Raw genomic sequence first — 22,721 nt, forward strand, 5'->3', positions numbered from 1 at the left:
TCCCCAAGCCCCCGTTCCCCAGTCTCTCTCTCTCCCAGAGCACCTATTCCCCAGTCTCCCTCTCTCACCGAGACCCCATTCCCCAGTCTCTCACTCCCCGAGCCCCCATTCCCCAGTCACTCACTCCCCGAGCCCCCATTCCCCAGTCTCTCACTCCCTGAGCCCCCATTCCCCAGTCTCTCACTCCCCTAGCCGCCATTCCCCAGTCTCTCTCTCTCCCAGAGCCCCCATTCCCCAGTCTCCCTCTCTCCCTGAGCCCCCATACCCCAGTCTCTCACTCCCCGCGTCCCCATTCCCCAGTCTCTCACTCCCCAAGTACCCATTCCCCAGCCTCTCACTCCCCGAGCCCCCATTCCCCAGTCTCTCACTCCCCCAGCCCCCATTCCCCAGTCTCTCACTCCCCGAGCCCCCATACCCCAGTCTCTCACTCCCCCAGCCCCCTTTCCCCAGTCGCTCACTCCCCGAGGCCCCATTCCCCAGTCTCTCACTTCCCCAGCCCCCATTCCCCAGTCTCTCACTCCCCAAACGCCCATTCCCCAGTCTCTCACTCCCCGAGCCCCCATTCCCCAGTCTCTCACTTCCCCAGCCCCCATTCCCCAGTCGCTCAGTCCCCAATCCCCCATTCCCCAGTCTCTCACTCCCCGAGTCCCCATTCCCCAGTCTCTCACTCCCCAAGTCCCCATTCCCCAGCCTCTCACTCTCCGAGCCCCCATTCCCCAGTCTCTCTCTCCCAGAGCCCCCATTCCCCAGTCTCCCTCTCTCCCTGAGCCCCCATTCCCCAGTCTCTCACTCCCCCAGCCCCCATTCTCCAGTCTCTCACTCCCCGAGCCCCCATTCCCCAGTCTCTCACTCCCCCAGCCCCTTTCCCCAGTCGCTCACTCCCCGAGGCCCCATTCCCCAGTCTCTCACTCCCTGAGCCCCCATTCGCCAGTCTCTCACTCCCTGAGCCCCCATTCCCTAGTCTCTCTCTCTCCCAGAGCCCCCATTCCCCAGTCCCCCTCTCTCCCCGAGCCCCCATTCCCCAGTCTCTCACTCCCCCAGCCCCCATTCCCCAGTCGCTCAGTCTCCAAGCCCCCATTCCCCAGTCTCTCTCTCTACCAGAGCCCCCATTCCCCAGTCTCCCGCTCTCCCCGAGCCCCCATTCCCCAGTCACTCACTCCCCGAATCCCCATTCCCCAGTCTCTCACTCTCTGAGCCCCCATTCCCCAATCTCTCACTCCCCGAGGCCCCATTCCCCAGTCTCTCACTCCCTGATACCCGATTCCCCAGTCTCTCACTCCCCGAATCCCCATTCCCCAGTCTCCCTCACTCCCCGATCCCCCATTCCCCAGTCTCTCACTCCCCGAGGCCCCATTCCCCAGTCTCTCACTCCCTGATACCCGATTCCCCAGTCTCTCACTCCCCAAGTCCCCATTCCCCAGCCTCTCACTCCCCAAGTCCCCATTCCCCAGCCTCTCACTCCCCGAGCCCCCATTCCCCAGTCTCTCACTCCCCGAGCCCCTATTCCCCAGTCTCTCATTCCCCGAGCCCCCATACCCCAGTCTCTCACTCCCCCAGCCCCCTTTCCCCAGTCGCTCACTCCCCGAGGCCCCATTCCCCAGTCTCTCACTCCCCTAGCCGCCATTCCCCAGTCTCTCTCTCTCCCAGAGCCCCCATTCCCCAGTCGCCCTCTCTCCCTGAGCCCCCATTCCCCAGTCTCTCACACCCCCAGCCCCTATTCCCCAGTCTCTCACTCCCCGAGCCCCCATTCCCAAGTCTCTCACTCCCCGAGCCCCCATTCTCCAGTCTCTCACTTCCCCAGCCCCCATTCGCCAGTCTCTCACTCCCCCAGCCCCCATTCCCCAGTCGCTCAGTCCCCAAGCCCCCATTCCCCAGTCTCTCCCTCTACCAGAACCCCCATTCCCTAGTCTCTCTCTCTCCCAGAGCCCCCATTCCCCAGTCTCCCTCTCTCCCCGAGGCCCCATTCCCCAGTCTCTCACTCCCCAAGCCCCCATTCCCCAGTCTCTCACTCCCCGAGCCCCCATTCCCTGGTCTCTCTCTCTCCCAGAGCCCCCATTCCCCAGCCTCTCACTCCCCGAGCCCCCATTCCCTAGTCTCTCACTCCCCCAGCCCCCTTTCCCCAGTCGCTCACTCCCCGAGGCCCCATTCCCCAGTCTCTCACTCCCTGAGCCCCCATTCCCCAGTCTCTCACTCCCTGAGCCCCCATTCCCTAGTCTCTCTCTCTCCTAGAGCCCCCATTCCCCAGTCTCCCTCTCTCCCCGAGCCCCCATTCCCCAGTCGCTCACTCCCCAAACCCCCATTCCACAGTCTCTCACTCCCCGAGCCCCCATTCCCCAGTCTCTCACTCCCCAAACCCCCATTCCCCAGTCGCTCACTCCCCGAGCCCCCATTCCTCAGTCTCTCTCTCTCCGAGCCCCCATTCCCCAGTCTCTCACTCTACGAGCCCCATTCCCGAGTCTCTCACTCCCCCAGCCCCCTTTCCCCAGTCGATCACTCCCCGAGGCCCCATTCCCCAGTCTCTCACTCCCTGATACCCCATTCCCCAGTCTCTCACTCCCCGAGCCCTCATTCCCGAGTCTCTCTCTCTCCCAGAGACTCCATTCCCCAGTCTCCCTCTCTCCCCGATCCCCCATTCCCCAGTCTCTCACTCCCCGAGCCCCCATTCCCCAGTCTCTCACTCCCCGAGCCCCCATTCCCCAGTCTCTCACTCCCCGAGCCCCCATTCCCCAGTCTCTCACTCCCCGAGCCCACATTCTCCAGTCTCTCACTCCCCCAGCCCCCATTCCCCAGTCGCACACTTCCCGAGCCCCCATTCCCCAGTCTCTCACTCCCCCAGCCCCCATTCCCCAGTCGCTCACTCCCCGAGCCCACATTCCCAATTCTCTCTCTCCCAGAGTCCTCATTCCCAAGTCTCTCACTCCCCCAGCCCCCATTCCCCAGTCGCTCACTCCCCAAGCCCCCGTTCCCCAGTCTCTCTCTCTCCCAGAGCCCCTATTCCCCAGTCTCCCTCTCTCACCGAGCCCCCATTCCCCAGTCTCTCACTCCCCGAGCCCCCATTCCCCAGTCACTCACTCCCCGAGCCCCCATTCCCCAGTCTCTCACTCCCTGAGCCCCCATTCCCCAGTCTCTCACTCCCCTAGCCGCCATTCCCCAGTCTCTCTCTCTCCCAGAGCCCCCATTCCCCAGTCTCCCTCTCTCCCTGAGCCCCCATACCCCAGTCTCTCACTCCCCGAGTCCCCATTCCCCAGTCTCTCACTCCCCAAGTACCCATTCCCCAGCCTCTCACTCCCCGAGCCCCCATTCCCCAGTCTCTCACTCCCCCAGCCCCCATTCCCCAGTCTCTCACTCCCCGAGCCCCCATACCCCAGTCTCTCACTCCCCCAGCCCCCTTTCCCCAGTCGCTCACTCCCCGAGGCCCCATTCCCCAGTCTCTCACTCCCCTAGCCGACATTCCCCAGTCTCTCTCTCTCCCAGAGCCCCCATTCCCCAGTCGCCCTCTCTCCCTGAGCCCCCATTCCCCAGTCTCTCACTCCCCGAGTCCCCATTCCCCAGTCTCTCACTCCCCCAGCCCCCATTCCCCAGTCTCTCACTCCCCGAGCCCCCATTCCCCAGTCTCTCACTCCCCGAGCCCCCATTCCCCAGTCGCTCAGTCCCCAAGCCCCCATTCCCCAGTCTCTCAGTCCCCGAGCCCCCATTCTCCAGTCTCTCACTTCCCCAGCCCCCATTCGCCAGTCTCTCACTCCCCCAGCCCCCATTCCCCAGTCGCTCAGTCCCCAAGCCCCCATTCCCCAGTCTCTCTCTCTACCAGAACCCCCATTCCCTAGTCTCTCTCTCTCCCATAGCCCCCATTCCCCAGTCTCCCTCACTCCCCGAGCCCCCATGTCCCAGTCTCTCACTCCCCGAGCCCCCATTCCCCAGTCTCTCACTCCCCAAGCCCCCATTCCCCAGTCTCTCACTCCCCGAGCCCTCAATCCCCAGTCTCTCACTCCCCGAGCCCCCATTCCCCAGTCTCTCATTTCCCCAGCCCCCATTCCCCAGTTTCTCACTTCCCCAGCCCCCATTCCCCAGTCTCTCACTCCCCAAACGCCCATTCCCCAGTCTCTCACTCCCCGAGCCCCCATTCCCCAGTCACTCACTTCCCCAGCCCCCATTCCCCAGTCGCTCAGTCCCCAAGCCCCCATTCCCCAGTTTCTCACTTCCCCAGTACCCATTCCCCAGTCGCTCACTCCCCGAGCCCCCATTCCCCAGTCTCTCACTCTCCGAGCCCCCATTCCCCAGTCTCCGTCTCTCCCCGAGCCCCCATTCCCCAGTCTCTCACTCGCAGAGCCCCCATTCCCCAGTCACTCACTCCCCAAGTCCCCATTCCCCAGTCTCTCACTCTCCGAGCCCCCATTCCCCAGTCTCTCTCTAACCCCGAGCCCCCATTCCCCAGTCTCCCTCTCTCACCGAGCCCGCATTCCCCAGTCTCTCACTCCCCGAGCCCCCATTCCCCAGTAACTCACTCCCCGAGCCCCCATTCCCCAGTCTCTCACTCCCTGAGCCCCCATTCCCCAGTCTCTCACTCCCCTAGCCGCCATTCCCCAGTCTCTCTCTCTCCCAGAGCCCCCATTCCCCAGTCTCCCTCTCTACCTGAGACCCCAAACCCCAGTTTCTCACTCCCCCAGCCCCCATTCCCCAGTCTCTCACTCCCCGAGCCCCCATTCCCCAGTCTCTCACTCCCCCAGCCCCCTTTCCCCAGTTGCTCACTCCCCGAGGCCCCATTCCCCAGTCTCTCACTCCCCTAGCCGCCATTCCCCAGTCTCTCTCTCTCCCAGAGCCCCCATTCCCCAGTCTCCCTCTCTCCCTGAGCCCCCATTCCCCAGTCGCTCAGTCCCCAAGCTCCCATTCCCCAGTCTCTCTCTCTACCAGAACCCCCATTCCCTAGTCTCTCTCTCTCCCAGAGCCCCCATTCCCCAGTCTCCCTCTCTCACTGAGCCCCCATTCCCCAGTCGCTCAGTCCCCAAGCCCCCATTCCCCAGTCTCTCTCTCTACCAGAACCCCCATTCCCTAGTCTCTCTCTCTCCCAGAGCCCCCATTCCCCAGTCTCCCTCTCTCCCCGAGCCCCCATTCCCCAGTCTCTGACTCCCCGAGCCCCCATTCCCCAGACTCTCACTCCCCAAGCCCCCAATCCACAGTCTCTCACTCACCGAGCCCCCATTCCCCAGTCTCTCACTACCCGAGCCCCCATTCCCCAGTCGCTCAGTCCCCAAGCCCCCATTCCCCAGTCTCTCACTCCGCGAGCCCCCATTCCCCAGTCTCTCACTCCCCCAGCCCCCTTTCCCCAGTCGCTCACTCCCCGAGGCCCCACTCCCCAGTCACTCTCTCCCATAGCCCCCATTCCCCAGTCTCCCTCACTCCCCGAGCCCCCATGTCCCAGTCTCTCACTCCCTGAGACCCCATTCCCCAGTCTCTCACTCCCCAAGCCCCCATTCCCCAGTCTCTCACTCCCCGAGCCCTCAATCCCCAGTCTCTCACTCCCCGAGCCCCCATTCCCCAGTCACTCACTTCCCCAGCCCCCATTCCCCAGTCGCTCAGTCCCCAAGCCCCCATTCCCCAGTTTCTCACTTCCCCAGTACCCATTCCCCAGTCGCTCACTCCCCGAGCCCCCATTCCCCAGTCTCTCACTCTCCGAGCCCCCATTCCCCAGTCTCCGTCTCTCCCCGAGCCCCCATTCCCCAGTCTCTCACTCGCAGAGCCCCCATTCCCCAGTCACTCACTCCCCAAGTCCCCATTCCCCAGTCTCTCACTCTCCGAGCCCCCATTCCCCAGTCTCTCTCTCTCCCAGAGCCCCCGTTCCCCAGTCTCCCTCTCTCACCGAGCCCGCATTCCCCAGTCTCTCACTCCCCGAGCCCCCATTCCCCAGTAACTCACTCCCCGAGCCCCCATTCCCCAGTCTCTCACTCCCTGAGCCCCCATTCCCCAGACTCTCACTCCCCTAGCCGCCATTCCCCAGTCTCTCTCTCTCCCAGAGCCCCCATTCCCCAGTCTCCCTCTCTACCTGAGACCCCAAACCCCAGTTTCTCACTCCCCGAGTCCCCATTCCCCAGTCGCTCACTCCCCGAGGCCCCATTCCCCAGTCTCTCACTCCCCTAGCCGCCATTCCCCAGTCTCTCTCTCTCCCAGAGCCCCCATTCCCCAGTCTCCCTCTCTCCCTGATCCCCCATTCCCCAGTCGCTCAGTCCCCAAGCCCCCATTCCCCAGTCTCTCTCTCTACCAGAACCCCCATTCCCTAGTCTCTCTCTCTCCCAGAGCCCCCATTCCCCAGTCTCCCTCTCTCACTGAGCCCCCATTCCCCAGTCGCTCAGTCCCCAAGCCCCCATTCCCCAGTCTCTCTCTCTACCAGAACCCCCATTTCCTAATCTCTCTCTCTCCCAGAGCCCCCATTCCCCAGTCTCCCTCTCTCCCCGAGCCCCCATTCCCCAGTCTCTGACTCCCCGAGCCCCCATTCCCCAGACTCTCACTCCCCAAGCCCCCAATCCCCAGTCTCTCACTCACCGAGCCCCCATTCACCAGTCTCTCACTACCCGAGCCCCCATTCCCCAGTCGCTCAGTCCCCAAGCCCCCATTCCCCAGTCTCTCACTCCGCGAGCCCCCATTCCCCAGTCTCTCACTCCCCCAGCCCCCTTTCCCCAGTCGCTCACTCCCCGAGGCCCCATTCCCTAGTCTCTCACTCCCCTAGCCGCCATTCCCCAGTCTCTCTCTCTCCCAGAGCCCCCATTCCCCAGTCTCCCTCTCTCACTGAGCCCACATTCCCCAGTCGCTCAGTCCCCAAGCCCCCATTCCCCAGTCTCTCTCTCTGCCAGAACCCCCATTCCCTCGTCTCTCTGTCTCCCAGAGCCCCCATTCCCCAGTCTCCCTCTCTCCCCGAGCCCCCATTCCCCAGTCTCTCACTCCCCGAGCCCCCATTTTCAGTCTCTCACTCGCCAAGCCCCCATTCCCCAGTCTCTCACTACCCGAGCCCCCATTCCCCAGTCTCTCACTCCCCCAGCCCCCATTCCCCAGTCGCTCAGTCCCCAAGCCCCCATTCCCCACTCTCTCTCTCTACCAGAACCCCCATTCCCTAGTCTCTCTCTCTCCCATAGCCCCCATTCCCCAGTCTCCCTCACTCCCCGAGCCCCCATGTCCCACTCTCTCACTCCCCGAGCCCCCATTCCCCAGTCTCTCACTCCCCGAGCCCCCATTCCCCAGTCTTTCAGTCCCCGAGCCCCCATTCTCCAGTCTCTCACTTCCCCAGCCCCCATTCGCCAGTCTCTCACTCCCCCAGCCCCCATTCCCCAGTCGCTCAGTCCCCAAGCCCCCATTCCCCAGTCTCTCTCTCTACCAGAACCCCCATTCCCTAGTCTCTCTCTCTCCCATAGCCCCCATTCCCCAGTCTCCCTCACTCCCCGAGCCCCCATGTCCCAGTCTCTCACTCCCCGAGCCCCCATTCCCCAGTCTCTCACTCCCCAAGCCCCCATTCCCCAGTCTCTCACTCCCCGAGCCCTCAATCCCCAGTCTCTCACTCCCCGAGCCCCCATTCCCCAGTCTCTCATTTCCCCAGCCCCCATTCCCCAGTTTCTCACTTCCCCAGCCCCCATTCCCCAGTCTCTCACTCCCCAAACGCCCATTCCCCAGTCTCTCACTCCCCGAGCCCCCATTCCCCAGTCACTCACTTCCCCAGCCCCCATTCCCCAGTCGCTCAGTCCCCAAGCCCCCATTCCCCAGTTTCTCACTTCCCCAGTACCCATTCCCCAGTCGCTCACTCCCCGAGCCCCCATTCCCCAGTCTCTCACTCTCCGAGCCCCCATTCCCCAGTCTCCGTCTCTCCCCGAGCCCCCATTCCCCAGTCTCTCACTCGCAGAGCCCCCATTCCCCAGTCACTCACTCCCCAAGTCCCCATTCCCCAGTCTCTCACTCTCCGAGCCCCCATTCCCCAGTCTCTCTCTAACCCCGAGCCCCCATTCCCCAGTCTCCCTCTCTCACCGAGCCCGCATTCCCCAGTCTCTCACTCCCCGAGCCCCCATTCCCCAGTAACTCACTCCCCGAGCCCCCATTCCCCAGTCTCTCACTCCCTGAGCCCCCATTCCCCAGTCTCTCACTCCCCTAGCCGCCATTCCCCAGTCTCTCTCTCTCCCAGAGCCCCCATTCCCCAGTCTCCCTCTCTACCTGAGACCCCAAACCCCAGTTTCTCACTCCCCCAGCCCCCATTCCCCAGTCTCTCACTCCCCGAGCCCCCATTCCCCAGTCTCTCACTCCCCCAGCCCCCTTTCCCCAGTTGCTCACTCCCCGAGGCCCCATTCCCCAGTCTCTCACTCCCCAAGCCCCCATTCCCCAGTCGCTCACTCCCCGAGGCCCCATTCCCCAGTCTCTCACTCCCCTAGCCGCCATTCCCCAGTCTCTCTCTCTCCCAGAGCCCCCATTCCCCAGTCTCCCTCTCTCCCTGAGCCCCCATTCCCCAGTCGCTCATTCCCCAAGCCCCCATTCCCCAGTCTCTCTCTCTACCAGAACCCCCATTCCCTAGTCTCTCTCTCTCCCAGAGCCCCCATTCCCCAGTCTCCCTCTCTCACTGAGCCCCCATTCCCCAGTCGCTCAGTCCCCAAGCCCCCATTCCCCAGTCTCTCTCTCTACCAGAACCCCCATTCCCTAGTCTCTCTCTCTCCCAGAGCCCCCATTCCCCAGTCTCCCTCTCTCCCCGAGCCCCCATTCCCCAGTCTCTGACTCCCCGAGCCCCCATTCCCCAGACTCTCACTCCCCAAGCCCCCAATCCCCAGTCTCTCACTCACCGAGCCCCCATTCCCCAGTCTCTCACTACCCGAGCCCCCATTCCCCAGTCGCTCAGTCCCCAAGCCCCCATTCCCCAGTCTCTCACTCCGCGAGCCCCCATTCCCCAGTCTCTCTCTCCCCCAGCCCCCTTTCCCCAGTCGCTCACTCCCCGAGGCCCCATTCCCCAGTCTCTCACTCCCCTAGCCGCCATTCCCCAGTCTCTCTCTCTCCCAGAGCCCCCATTCCCCAGTCTCCCTCTCTCACTGAGCCCCCATTCCCCAGTCGCTCAGTCCCCAAGCCCCCATTCCCCAGTCTCTCTCTCTGCCAGAACCCCCATTCCCTCTTCTCTCTGTCTCCCAGAGCCCCCATTCCCCAGTCTCCCTCTCTCCCCGAGCCCCCATTCCCCAGTCTCTCACTCCCCAAGCCCCCATTCCCCAGTCACTCACTACCCGAGCCCCCATTCCCCAGTCGCTCAGCCCCCAAGCCCCCATTCCCCAGTCTCTCTCTCTACCAGAACCCCCATTCCCTAGTCTCTCTCTCTCCCATAGCCCCCATTCCCCAGTGTCCCTCACTCCCCGAGCCCCCATGTCCCAGTCTCTCACTCCCCGAGCCCCCATTCCCCAGTCTCTCACTCCCCGAGCCCCCATTCCCCAGTCTCTCAGTCCCCGAGCCCCCATTCTCCAGTCTCTCACTTCCCCAGCCCCCATTCGCCAGTCTCTCACTCCCCCAGCCCCCATTCCCCAGTCGCTCAGTCCCCAAGCCCCCATTCCCCAGTCTCTCTCTCTACCAGAACCCCCATTCCCCAGTCTCTCTCTCTCCCATAGCCCCCATTCCCCAGTTTCCCTCACTCCCCGAGCCCCCATGTCCCAGTCTCTCACTCCCCGAGCCCCCATTCCCCAGTCTCTCAATTCCCAAGCCCCCATTCCCCAGTCTCTCACTCCCCGAGCCCTCAATCCCCAGTCTCTCACTCCCCGAGCCCCCATTCCCCAGTCTCTCATTTCCCCAGCCCCCATTCCCCAGTTTCTCACTTCCCCAGCCCCCATTCCCCAGTCTCTCACTCCCCAAACGCCCATTCCCCAGTCTCTCACTCCCCAAGCCCCCATTCCCCAGTCTCTCACTTCCCCAGCCCCCATTCCCCAGTCGCTCAGTCCCCAAGCCCCCATTCCCCAGTTTCTCACTTCCCCAGTACCCATTCCCCAGTCGCTCACTCCCCGAGCCCCCATTCCCCAGTCTCTCACTCTCCGAGCCCCCATTCCCCAGTCTCCGTCTCTCCCCGAGCCCCCATTCCCCAGTCTCTCACTCGCAGAGCCCCCATTCCCCAGTCACTCACTCCCCAAGTCCCCATTCCCCAGTCTCTCACTCTCCGAGCCCCCATTCCCCAGTCTCTCTCTCTCCCAGAGCCCCCATTCCCCAGTCTCCCTCTCTCACCGAGCCCGCATTCCCCAGTCTCTCACTCCCCGAGCCCCCATTCCCCAGTCTCCCTCTCTCCCTGAGCCCCCATTCCCCAGTCGCTCAGTCCCCAAGCCCCCATTCCCCAGTCTCTCTCTCTACCAGAACCCCCATTCCCTCGTCTCTCTCTCTCCCAGAGCCCCCATTCCCCAGTCTCCCTCTCTCACTGAGCCCCCATTCCCCAGTCGCTCAGTCCCCAAGCCCCCATTCCCCAGTCTCTCTCTCTACCAGAACCCCCATTCCCTAGTCTCTCTCTCTCCCAGAGCCCCCATTCCCCAGTCTCCCTCTCTCCCCGAGCCCCCATTCCCCAGTCTCTGACTCCCCGAGCCCCCATTCCCCAGACTCTCACTCCCCAAGCCCCCAATCCCCAGTCTCTCACTCACCGAGCCCCCATTCCCCAGTCTCTCACTACCCGAGCCCCCATTCCCCAGTCGCTCAGTCCCCAAGCCCCCATTCCCCAGTCTCTCACTCCGCGAGCCCCCATTCCCCAGTCTCTCACTCCCCCAGCCCCCTTTCCCCAGTCGCTCACTCCCCGAGGCCCCATTCCCCAGTCTCTCACTCCCCTAGCTGCCATTCCCCAGTCTCTCTCTCTCCCAGAGCCCCCATTCCCCAGTCTCCCTCTCTCACTGAGCCCCCATTCCCCAGTCGCTCAGTCCCCAAGCCCACATTCCCCAGTCTCTCTCTCTGCCAGAACGCCCATTCCCTCGTCTCTCTGTCTCCCAGAGCCACCATTCCCCAGTCTCCCTCTCTCCCCGAGCCCCCATTCCCCAGTCTCTCACTCCCCGAGCCCCCATTCCCCAGTCTCTCACTCCCCAAGCCCCCATTCCCCAGTCTCTCACTACCCGAGCCCCCATTCCCCAGTCTCTCACTCCCCCAGCCCCCATTCCCCAGTCGCTCAGTCCCCAAGCCCCCATTCCCCAGTCTCTCTCTCTAACAGAACCCCCATTCCCTAGTCTCTCTCTCTCCCAGAGCCCCCATTCCCCAGTCTCCCTCCCTCCCCGAGCCCCCATTCCCCAGTCTCTCACTCCCCGAGCCCCCATTCCCCAGTCTCTCACTCCCTGAGCCCCCATTCCACAGTCTCTCACTCCCCTAGCCGCCATTCCCCAGTCTCTCTCTCTCCCAGAGCCCCCATTCCCCAGTCTGCCTCTCTACCTGAGACCACAAACCCCAGTTTCGCACTCCCCGAGTCCCCATTCCCCAGTCTCTCACTCCCCAAGTCCCCATTCCCCAGCCTCTCACTCCCCGAGCCCCCATTCCCCAGTCTCTCACTCCCCCAGCCCCCATTCCCCAGTCTCTCACTCCCCGAGCCCCCATTCCCCAGTCTCTCACTCCCCCAGCCCCCTTTCCCCAGTTGCTCACTCCCCGAGGCCCCATTCCCCAGTCTCTCACTCCCCTAGCCGCCATTCCCCAGTCTCTCTCTCTCCCAGAGCCCCCATTCCCCAGTCTCCCTCTCTCCCTGAGCCCCCATTCCCCAGTCGCTCAGTCCCCAAGCCACCATTCCCCAGTCTCTCTCTCTACCAGAACCCCCATTCCCTAGTCTCTCTCTCTCCCAGAGCCCCCATTCCCCAGTCTCCCTCTCTCACTGAGCCCCCATTCCCCAGTCGCTCAGTCCCCAAGCCCCCATTCCCCAGTCTCTCTCTCTACCAGAACCCCCATTCCCTGGTCTCTCTCTCTCCCAGAGCCCCCATTCCCCAGTCTCCCTCTCTCCCCGAGCCCCCATTCCCCATTCTCTGACTCCCCGAGCCCCCATTCCCCAGACTCTCACTCCCCAAGCCCCCAATCCCCAGTCTCTCACTCACCGAGCCCCCATTCCCCAGTCTCTCACTACCCGAGCCCCCATTCCCCAGTCGCTCAGTCCCCAAGCCCCCATTCCCCAGTCTCTCACTCCGCAAGCCCCCATTCCCCAGTCTCTCACTCCCCCAGCCCCCTTTCCCCAGTCGCTCACTCCCCGAGGCCCCATTCCCCAGTCTCTCACTCCCCTAGCCGCCATTCCCCAGTCTCTCTCTCTCCCAGAGCCCCCATTCCCCAGTCTCCCTCTCTCACTGAGCCCCCATTCCCCAGTCGCTCAGTCCCCAAGCCCCCATTCCCCAGTCTCTCTCTCTGCCAGAACCCCCATTCCCTCGTCTCTCTGTCTCCCAGAGCCCCCATTCCCCAGTCTCCCTCTCTCCCCGAGCCCCCATTCCCCAGTCTCTCACTCCCCGAGCCCCCATTCCCCAGTCTCTCACTACCCGAGCCCCCATTCCCCAGTCTCTCACTCCCCCAGCCCCCATTCCCCAGTCGCTCAGTCCCCAAGCCCCCATTCCCCAGTCTCTCTCTCTACCAGAACCCCCATTCCCTAGTCTCTCTCTCTCCCATAGCCCCCATTCCCCAGTCTCCCTCACTCCCCGAGCCCCCATGTCCCAGTCTCTCACTCCCCGAGCCCCCATTCCCCAGTCTCTCACTCCCCGAGCCCCCATTCCCCAGTCTCTCAGTCCCCGAGCCCCCATTCTCCAGTCTCTCACTTCCCCAGCCCTCATTCGCCAGTCTCTCACTCCCCCAGCCCCCATTCCCCAGTCGCTCAGTCCCCAAGCCCCCATTCCCCAGTCTCTCTCTCTACCAGAACCCCCATTCCCTAGTCTCTCTCTCTCCCATAGCCCCCATTCCCCAGTCTCCCTCACTCCCCGAGCCCCCATGTCCCAGTCTCTCACTCCCCGAGCCCCCATTCCCCAGTCTCTCACTCCCCAAGCCCCCATTCCCCAGTCTCTCACTCCCCGAGCCCTCAATCCCCAGTCTCTCACTCCCCGAGCCCCCATTCCCCAGTCACTCACTTCCCCAGCCCCCATTCCCCAGTCGCTCAGTCCCCAAGCCCCCATTCCCCAGTTTCTCACTTCCCCAGTACCCATTCCCCAGTCGCTCACTCCCCGAGCCCCCATTCCCCAGTCTCTCACTCTCAGGCCCCCATTCCCCAGTCTCCCTCTCTCACCGAGCCCGCATTCCCCAGTCTCTCACTCCCCGAGCCCCCATTCCCCAGTAACTCACTCCCCGAGCCCCCATTCCCCAGTCTCTCACTCCCTGAGCCCCCATTCCCCAGTCTCTCACTCCCCTAGCCGCCATTCCCCAGTCTCTCTCTCTCCCAGAGCCCCCATTCCCCAGTCTCCCTCTCTACCTGAGACCCCAAACCCCAGTTTCTCACTCCCCGAGTCCCCATTCCCCAGTCTCTCACTCCCCAAGTCCCCATTCCCCAGCCTCTCACTCCCCGAGCCCCCATTCCCCAGTCTCTCACTCCCCCAGCCCCCATTCCCCAGTCTCTCACTCCCCGAGCCCCCATTCCCCAGTCTCTCACTCCCCCAGCCCCCTTTCCCCAGTCGCTCACTCCCCGAGGCCCCATTCCCCAGTCTCTCACTCCCCTAGCCGCCATTCCCCAGTCGCTCTCTCTCCCAGAGCCCCCATTCCCCAGTCTCCCTCTCTCCCTGAGCCCCCATTCCCCAGTCGCTCAGTCCCCAAGCCCCCATTCCCCAGTCTCTCTCTCTACCAGAACCCCCATTCCCTCGTCTCTCTCTCTCCCAGAGCCCCCATTCCCCAGTCTCCCTCTCTCACTGAGCCCCCATTCCCCAGTCGCTCAGTCCCCAAGCCCCCATTCCCCAGTCTCTCTCTCTACCAGAACCCCCATTCCCTAGTCTCTCTCTCTCCCAGAGCCCCCATTCCACAGTCTCCCTCTCTCCCCGAGCCCCCATTCCCCAGTCTCTGACTCCCCGAGCCCCCATTCCCCAGACTCTCACTCCCCAAGCCCCCAATCCCCAGTCTCTCACTCACCGAGCCCCCATTCACCAGTCTCTCACTCCCCGAGCCCCCATTCCCCAGTCGCTCAGTCCCCAAGCCCCCATTCCCCAGTCTCTCACTCCGCGAGCCCCCATTCCCCAGTCTCTCACTCCCCCAGCCCCCTTTCCCCAGTCGCTCACTCCCCGAGGCCCCATTCCCCAGTCTCTCACTCCCCTAGCCGCCATTCCCCAGTCTCTCTCTCTCCCAGAGCCCCCATTCCCCAGTCTCCCTCTCTCACTGAGCCCCCATTCCCCAGTCGCTCAGTCCCCAAGCCCCCATTCCCCAGTCTCTCTCTCTGCCAGAACCCCCATTCCCTCGTCTCTCTGTCTCCCAGAGCCCGCATTCCCCAGTCTCCCTCTCTCCCCGAGCCCCCATTCCCCAGTCTCTCACTCCCCGAGCCCCCATTCCCCAGTCTCTCACTCCCCAAGCCCCCATTCCCCAGTCTCTCACTACCCGAGCCCCCATTCCCCAGTCTCTCACTCCCCCAGCCCCCATTCCCCAGTCGCTCAGTCCCCAAGCCCCCATTCCCCAGTCTCTCTCTCTACCAGAACCCCCATTCCCTAGTCTCTCTCTCTCCCATAGCCCCCATTCCCCAGTCTCCCTCACTCCCCGAGCCCCCATGTACCAGTCTCTCACTCCCCGAGCCCCCATTCCCCAGTCTCTCACTCCCCGAGCCCCCATTCCCCAGTCTCTCAGTCCCCGAGCCCCCATTCTCCAGTCTCTCACTTCCCCAGCCCCCATTCGCCAGTCTCTCACTCCCCCAGCCCCCATTCCCCAGTCGCTCAGTCCCCAAGCCCCCATTCCCCAGTCTCTCTCTCTACCAGAACCCCCATTCCCTAGTCTCTCTCTCTCCCATAGCCCCCATTCCCCAGTCTCCCTCACTCCCCGAGCCCCCATGTCCCAGTCACTCACTCCCCGAGGCCCCATTCCCCAGTCTCTCACTCCCTGAGCCCCCATTCCCCAGTCTCTCACTCCCTGAGCCCCCATTCCCTAGACTCTCTCTCTCCCAGAGCCCCCATTCCCCAGTCTCCCTCTCTCCCCGAGCCCCCATTCCCCAGTCTCTCACTCCCCCAGCCCCCATTCCCCAGTCGCTCAGTCTCCAAGCCCCCATTCCCCAGTCTCTCTCTCTACCAGAGCCCCCATTCCCCAGTCTCCCTCCCTCCCCGAGCCCCCATTCCCCAGTCACTCACTCCCCGAATCCCCATTCCCTAGTCTCTCTCTCTCCCAGAGCCCCCATTCCCCAGCCTCTCACTCCCCGAGCCCCCATTCCCCAGTCTCTCACTCCCCCAGCCCCCTTTCCCCAGTCGCTCACTCCCCGAGGCCCCATTCCGCAGTCTCTCACTCCCTGAGCCCCCATTCCCCAGTCTCTCACTCCCTGAGCCCCCATTCCCTAGTCTCTCTCTCTCCCAGAGCCCCATTCCCCAGTCTCCCTCTCTCCCCGAGCCCCCATTCCCCAGTCGCTCACTCCCCAAACCCCCATTCCACAGTCTCTCACTCCCCGAGCCCCCATTCCCCAGTCGCTCACTCCCCAAACACCCATTCCCCAGTCGCTCACTCCCCCAGCCCCCTTTCCCCAGTTGCTCACTCCCCGAGGCCCCATTCCCCAGTCTCTCACTCCCCTAGCCGCCATTCCCCAGTCGCTCTCTCTCCCAGAGCCCCCATTCCCCAGTCTCCCTCTCTCACTGAGCCCCCATTCCCCAGTCGCTCAGTCCCCAAGCCCCCATTCCCCAGTCTCTCTCTCTACCAGAACCCCCATTCCCTAGTCTCTCTCTCTCCCAGAGCCCCCATTCCCCAGTCTCCCTCTCTCACTGAGCCCCCATTCCCCAGTCGCTCAGTCCCCAAGCCCCCATTCCCCAGTCTCTCTCTCTACCAGAACCCCCATTCCCTAGTCTCTCTCTCTCCCAGAGCCCCCATTCCACAGTCTCCCTCTCTCCCCGAGCCCCCATTCCCCAGTCTCTGACTCCCCGAGCCCCCATTCCCCAGACTCTCACTCCCCAAGCCCCCAATCCCCAGTCTCTCACTCCCCTAGCCGCCATTCCCCAGTCTCTCTCTCTCCCAGAGCCCCCATTCCCCAGTCGCTCAGTCCCCAAGCCCCCATTCCCCAGTCTCTCACTCCGCGAGCCCCCATTCCCCAGTCTCTCACTCCCCCAGCCCCCTTTCCCCAGTCGCTCACTCCCCGAGGCCCCATTCCCCAGTCTCTCACTCCCCTAGCCGCCATTCCCCAGTCTCTCTCTCTCCCAGAGCCCCCATTCCCCAGTCTCCCTCTCTCACTGAGCCCCCATTCCCCAGTCGCTCAGTCCCCAAGCCCCCATTCCCCAGTCTCTCTCTCTACCAGAACCCCCATTCCCTAGTCTCTCTCTCTCCCAGAGCCCCCATTCCCCAGTCTCCCTCTCTCACTGAGCCCCCATTCCCCAGTCGCTCAGTCCCCAAGCCCCCATTCCCCAGTCTCTCTCTCTACCAGAACCCCCATTCCCTAGTCTCTCTCTCTCCCAGAGCCCCCATTCCACAGTCTCCCTCTCTCCCCGAGCCCCCATTCCCCAGTCTCTGACTCCCCGAGCCCCCATTCCCCAGACTCTCACTCCCCAAGCCCCCAATCCCCAGTCTCTCACTCACCGAGCCCCCATTCACCAGTCTCTCACTACCCGAGCCCCCATTCCCCAGTCGCTCAGTCCCCAAGCCCCCATTCCCCAGTCTCTCACTCCGCGAGCCCCCATTCCCCAGTCTCTCACTCCCCCAGCCCCCTTTCCCCAGTCGCTCACTCCCCGAGGCCCCATTCCCCAGTCTCTCACTCCCCTAGCCGCCATTCCCCAGTCTCTCTCTCTCCCAGAGCCCCCATTCCCCAGTCTCCCTCTCTCACTGAGCCCCCATTCCCCAGTCGCTCAGTCCCCAAGCCCCCATTCCCCAGTCTCTCTCTCTGCCAGAACCCCCATTCCCTCGTCTCTCTGTCTCCCAGAGCCCGCATTCCCCAGTCTCCCTCTCTCCCCGAGCCCCCATTCCCCAGTCTCTCACTCAGGGAGCCCCCATTCCCCAGTCTCTCACTCCCCAAGCCCCCATTCCCCAGTCTCTCACTACCCGAGCCCCCATTCCCCAGTCTCTCACTCCCCCAGCCCCCATTCCCCAGTCGCTCAGTCCCCAAGCCCCCATTCCCCAGTCTCTCTCTCTACCAGAACCCCCATTCCCTAGTCTCTCTCTCTCCCATAGCCCCCATTCCCCAGTCTGCCTCACTCCCCGAGCCCCCATGTCCCAGTCTCTCACTCCCCGAGCCCCCATTCCCCAGTCTCTCACTCCCCGAGCCCCCATTCCCCAGTCTCTCAGTCCCCGAGCCCCCATTCTCCAGTCTCTCACTTCCCCAGCCCCCATTCGCCAGTCTCTCACTCCCCCAGCCCCCATTCCCCAGTCGCTCAGTCCCCAAGCCCCCATTCCCCAGTCTCTCTCTCTACCAGAACCCCCATTCCCTCGTCTCTCTCTCTCCCATAGCCCCCATTCCCCAGTCTCCCTCACTCCCCGAGCCCCCATGTCCCAGTCTCTCACTCCCCGAGCCCCCATTCCCCAGTCTCTCACTCCCCAAGCCCCCATTCCCCAGTCTTTCACTCCCCGAGCCCTCAATCCCAAGTCTCTCACTCCCCGAGCCCACATTCCCCAGTCTCTCATTTCCCCAGCCCCCATTCCCCAGTTTCTTACTTCCCCAGCCCCCATTCCCCAGTCTCTAACTCCCCAAACGCCCATTCCCCAGTCTCTCACTCCCCGAGCCCCCATTCCCCAGTCTCTCACTTCCCCAGCCCCCATTCCCCAGTCGCTCAGTCCCCAAGCCCCCATTCCCCAGTTTCTCACTTCCCCAGTACCCATTCCCCAGTCGCTCACTCCCCGAGCCCCCATTCCCCAGTCTCTCACTCTCCGAGCCCCCATTCCCCAGTCTCCGTCTCTCCCCGAGCCCCCATTCCCCAGTCTCTCACTCGCAGAGCCCCCATTCCCCAGTCACTCACTCCCCAAGTCCCCATTCCCCAGTCTCTCACTCTCCGAGCCCCCATTCCCCAGTCTCTCTCTCTCCCAGAGCCCCCATTCCCCAGTCTCCCTCTCTCACCGAGCCCGCATTCCCCAGTCTCTCACTCCCCGAGCCCCCATTCCCCAGTAACTCACTCCCCGAGCCCCCATTCCCCAGTCTCTCACTGCCTGAGCCCCCATTCCCCAGTCTCTCACTCCCCTAGCCGCCATTCCCCAGTCTCTCTCTCTCCCAGAGCCCCCATTCCCCAGTCTCCCTCTCTACCTGAGACCCCAAACCCCAGTTTCTCACTCCCCGAGTCCCCATTCCCCAGTCTCTCACTCCCCAAGTCCCCATTCCCCAGCCTCTCACTCCCCGAGCCCCCATTCCCCAGTCTCTCACTCCCCCAGCCCCCATTCCCCAGTCTCTCACTCCCCGAGCCCCCATTCCCCAGTCTCTCACTCCCGCAGCCCCCTTTCCCCAGTCGCTCACTCCCCGAGGCCCCATTCCCCAGTCTCTCACTCCCCTAGCCGCCATTCCCCAGTCTCTCTCTCTCCCAGAGCCCCCATTCCCCAGTCTCCCTCTCTCCCTGAGCCCCCATTCCCCAGTCGCTCATTCCCCAAGCCCCCATTCCCCAGTCTCTCTCTCTACCAGAACCCCCATTCCCTAGTCTCTCTCTCTCCCAGAGCCCCCATTCCCCAGTCTCCCTCTCTCACTGAGCCCCCATTCCCCAGTCGCTCAGTCCCCAAGCCCCCATTCCCCAGTCTCTCTCTCTACCAGAACCCCCATTCCCTAGTCTCTCTCTCTCCCAGAGCCCCCATTCCCCAGTCTCCCTCTCTCCCCGAGCCCCCATTCCCCAGTCTCTGACTCCCCGAGCCCCCATTCCCCAGACTCTCTCTCCCCAAGCCCCCAATCCCCAGTCTCTCACTCACCGAGCCCCCATTCCCCAGTCTCTCACTACCCGAGCCCCCATTCCCCAGTCGCTCAGTCCCCAAGCCCCCATTCCCCAGTCTCTCACTCCGCGAGCCCCCATTCCCCAGTCTCTCTCTCCCCCAGCCCCCTTTCCCCAGTCGCTCACTCCCCGAGGCCCCATTCCCCAGTCTCTCACTCCCCTAGCCGCCATTCCCCAGTCTCTCTCTCTCCCAGAGCCCCCATTCCCCAGTCTCCCTCTCTCACTGAGCCCCCATTCCCCAGTCGCTCAGTCCCCAAGCCCCCATTCCCCAGTCTCTCTCTCTGCCAGAACCCCCATTCCCTCGTCTCTCTGTCTCCCAGAGCCCCCATTCCCCAGTCTCCCTCTCTCCCCGAGCCCCCATTCCCCAGTCTCTCACTCCCCGAGCCCACATTCTCCAGTCTCTCACTCCCCCAGCCCCCATTCCCCAGTCTCTCACTCTCAGGCCCCCATTCCCCAGTCTCCGTCTCTCCCCGAGCCCCCATTCCCCAGTCTCTCACTCGCAGAGCCCCCATTCCCCAGTCACTCACTCCCCAAGTCCCCATTCCCCAGTCTCTCACTCTCCGAGCCCCCATTCCCCAGTCTCTCTCTCTCCCAGAGCCCCCATTCCCCAGTCTCCCTCTCTCACCGAGCCCGCATTCCCCAGTCTCTCACTCCCCGAGCCCCCATTCCCCAGTAACTCACTCCCCGAGCCCCCATTCCCCAGTCTCTCACTCCCTGAGCCCCCATTCCCCAGTCTCTCACTCCCCTAGCCGCCATTCCCCAGTCTCTCTCTCTCCCAGAGCCCCCATTCCCCAGTCTCCCTCTCTACCTGAGACCCCAAACCCCAGTTTCTCACTCCCCGAGTCCCCATTCCCCAGTCTCTCACTCCCCAAGTCCCCATTCCCCAGCCTCTCACTCCCCGAGCCCCCATTCCCCAGTCTCTCACTCCCCCAGCCCCCATTCCCCAGTCTGTCACTCCCCGAGCCCCCATTCCCCAGTCTCTCACTCCCCCAGCCCCCTTTCCCCAGTCGCTCACTCCCCGAGGCCCCATTCCCCAGTCTCTCACTCCCCTAGCCGCCATTCCCCAGTCTCTCTCTCTCCCAGAGCCCCCATTCCCCAGTCTCCCTCTCTCCCTGAGCCCCCATTCCCCAGTCGCTCAGTCCCCAAGCCCCCATTCCCCAGTCTCTCTCTCTACCAGAACCCCCATTCCCTAGTCTCTCTCTCTCCCAGAGCCCCCATTCCCCAGTCGCTCAGTCCCCAAGCCCCCATTCCCCAGTCTCTGACTCCCCGAGCCCCCATTCCCCAGACTCTCACTCCCCAAGCCCCCAATCCCCAGTCTCTCACTCACCGAGCCCCCATTCCCCAGTCTCTCACTACCCGAGCCCCCATTCCCCAGTCTCTCAATCCCCGAGCCCCCATTCCCCAGTCTCTCTCTCCCTGAGCCCCCATTCCCCAGTCTCTCACTCCCCGAGCCCCCATTCTCCAGTCTCTCACTCCCCCAGCCCCCATTCCCCAGTCTCTCACTCCCCCAGCCCCCATTCCCCAGTCGCTCACTTCCCGAGCACCCATTCCCCAGTCTCTCACTCCCCCAGCCCCCATTCCCCAGTCGCTCAGTCTCCAAGCCCCCATTCCCCAGTCTCTCTCTCTCCCCGAGCCCCCATTCCCCAGTCTCTCACTCCCAGAGCCCCCATTCCCCAATCACTCACTCCCCAAGTCCCCATTCCCCAGTCTCTCACTCTCCGAGCCCCCATTCCCCAGTCTCTCTCTCTCCCTGAGCCCCCATTCCCCAGTCTCTCACTCCCGAGTCCCCATTCCCCAGTCTCTCACTCCCCAAGTCCCCATTCCCCAGCCTCTCACTCCCCAAGCCCCCATTCCCCAGTCTCTCACTCCCCCAGCCCCCATTCTCCAGTCTCTCACTCCCCGAGCCCCCATTCCCCAGTCTCTCACTCCCCCAGCCCCTTTCCCCAGTCACTCACTCCCCGAGGCCCCATTCCCCAGTCTCTCACTCCCTGAGCCCCCATTCCCCAGTCTCTCACTCCCTGAGCCCCCATTCCCTAGACTCTCTCTCTCCCAGAGCCCCCATTCCCCAGTCTCCCTCTCTCCCCGAGCCCCCATTCCCCAGTCTCTCACTCCCCCAGCCCCCATTCCCCAGTCGCTCAGTCTCCAAGCCCCCATTCCCCAGTCTCTCTCTCTACCAGAGCCCCCATTCCCCAGTCTCCCTCCCTCCCCGAGCCCCCATTCCCCAGTCACTCACTCCCCGAATCCCCATTCCCTAGTCTCTCTCTCTCCCAGAGCCCCCATTCCCCAGCCTCTCACTCCCCGAGCCCCCATTCCCCAGTCTCTCACTCCCCCAGCCCCCTTTCCCCAGTCGCTCACTCCCCGAGGCCCCATTCCGCAGTCTCTCACTCCCTGAGCCCCCATTCCCCAGTCTCTCACTCCCTGAGCCCCCATTCCCTAGTCTCTCTCTCCCCGAGGCCCCATTCCGCAGTCTCTCACTCCCTGAGCCCCCATTCCCCAGTCTCTCACTCCCTGAGCCCCCATTCCCTAGTCTCTCTCTCTCCCAGAGCCCCCATTCCCCAGTCTCCCTCTCTCCCCGAGCCCCCATTCCCCAGTCGCTCACTCCCCAAAACCCCATTCCACAGTCTCTCACTCCCCGAGCCCCCATTCCCCAGTCGCTCACTCCCCAAACCCCCATTCCACAGTCTCTCACTCCCCGAGCCCCCATTCCCCAGTCTCTCACTCCCCAAACACCCATTCCCCAGTCGCTCACTCCCCCAGCCCCCATTCCCCAGTCTCTCACTCTCCGAGCCCCCATTCCCCAGTCTCTCACTCTACGAGCCCCATTCCCGAGTCTCTCACTCCCCCATCCCCTTTCCCCAGTCGATCACTCCCCGAGGCCCCATTCCCCAGTCTCTCACTCCCTGATCCCCCATTCCCCAGTCTCTCACCCCCGAGCCCCCATTCCCGAGTCTCTCTCTCTCCCAGAGCCCCCATTCCCCAGTCTCCCTCTCTCCCCGATCCCCCATTCCCCAGTCTCTCACTCCCCGAGCCCCCATTCCCCAGTCTCTCACTCCCCGAGCCCCCATTCCCCAGTCTCTCACTCCCCGAGCCCCCATTCCCCAGTCTCTCACTCCCCGAGCCCACATTCTCCAGTCTCTCACTCCCCCAGCCCCCATTCCCCAGTCGCACACTTCCCGAGCCCCCATTCCCCAGTCTCTCACTCCCCCAGCCCCCATTCCCCAGTCGCTCACTCCCCGAGCCCACATTCCCAATTCTCTCTCTCCCAGAGCCCTCATTCCCCAGTCTCTCACTCCCCCAGCCCCCATTCCCCAGTCGCTCACTCCCCAAGCCCCCGTTCCCCAGTCTCTCTCTCTCCCAGAGCCCCTATTCCCCAGTCTCCCTCTCTCACCGAGCCCCCATTCCCCAGTCTCTCACTCCCCGAGCCCCCATTCCCCAGTCACTCACTCCCTGAGCCCCCATTCCCCAGTCTCTCACTCCCCGAGGCCCCATTCCCCAGTCTCTCACTCCCCTAGCCGCCATTCCAAAGTCTCTCTCTCTCCCAGAGCCCCCATTCCCCTGTCTCCCTCTCTCCCTGAGCCCCCATACCCCAGCCTCTCACTCCCCGAGTCCCCATTCCCCAATCTCTCACTCCCCAAGTCCCCATTCCCCAGCCTCTCACTCCCCGAGCCCCCATTCCCCAGTCTCTCACTCCCCCAGCCCCCATTCCCCAGTCTCTCACTCCCCGAGCCCCCATACCCCAGTCTCTCACTCCCCGAGCCCCCT

The sequence above is a fragment of the Pristiophorus japonicus genome, chromosome 2 (genome assembly GCF_044704955.1).
Source record: "Pristiophorus japonicus isolate sPriJap1 chromosome 2, sPriJap1.hap1, whole genome shotgun sequence".
NCBI lineage: Eukaryota > Metazoa > Chordata > Chondrichthyes > Pristiophoridae > Pristiophorus > Pristiophorus japonicus.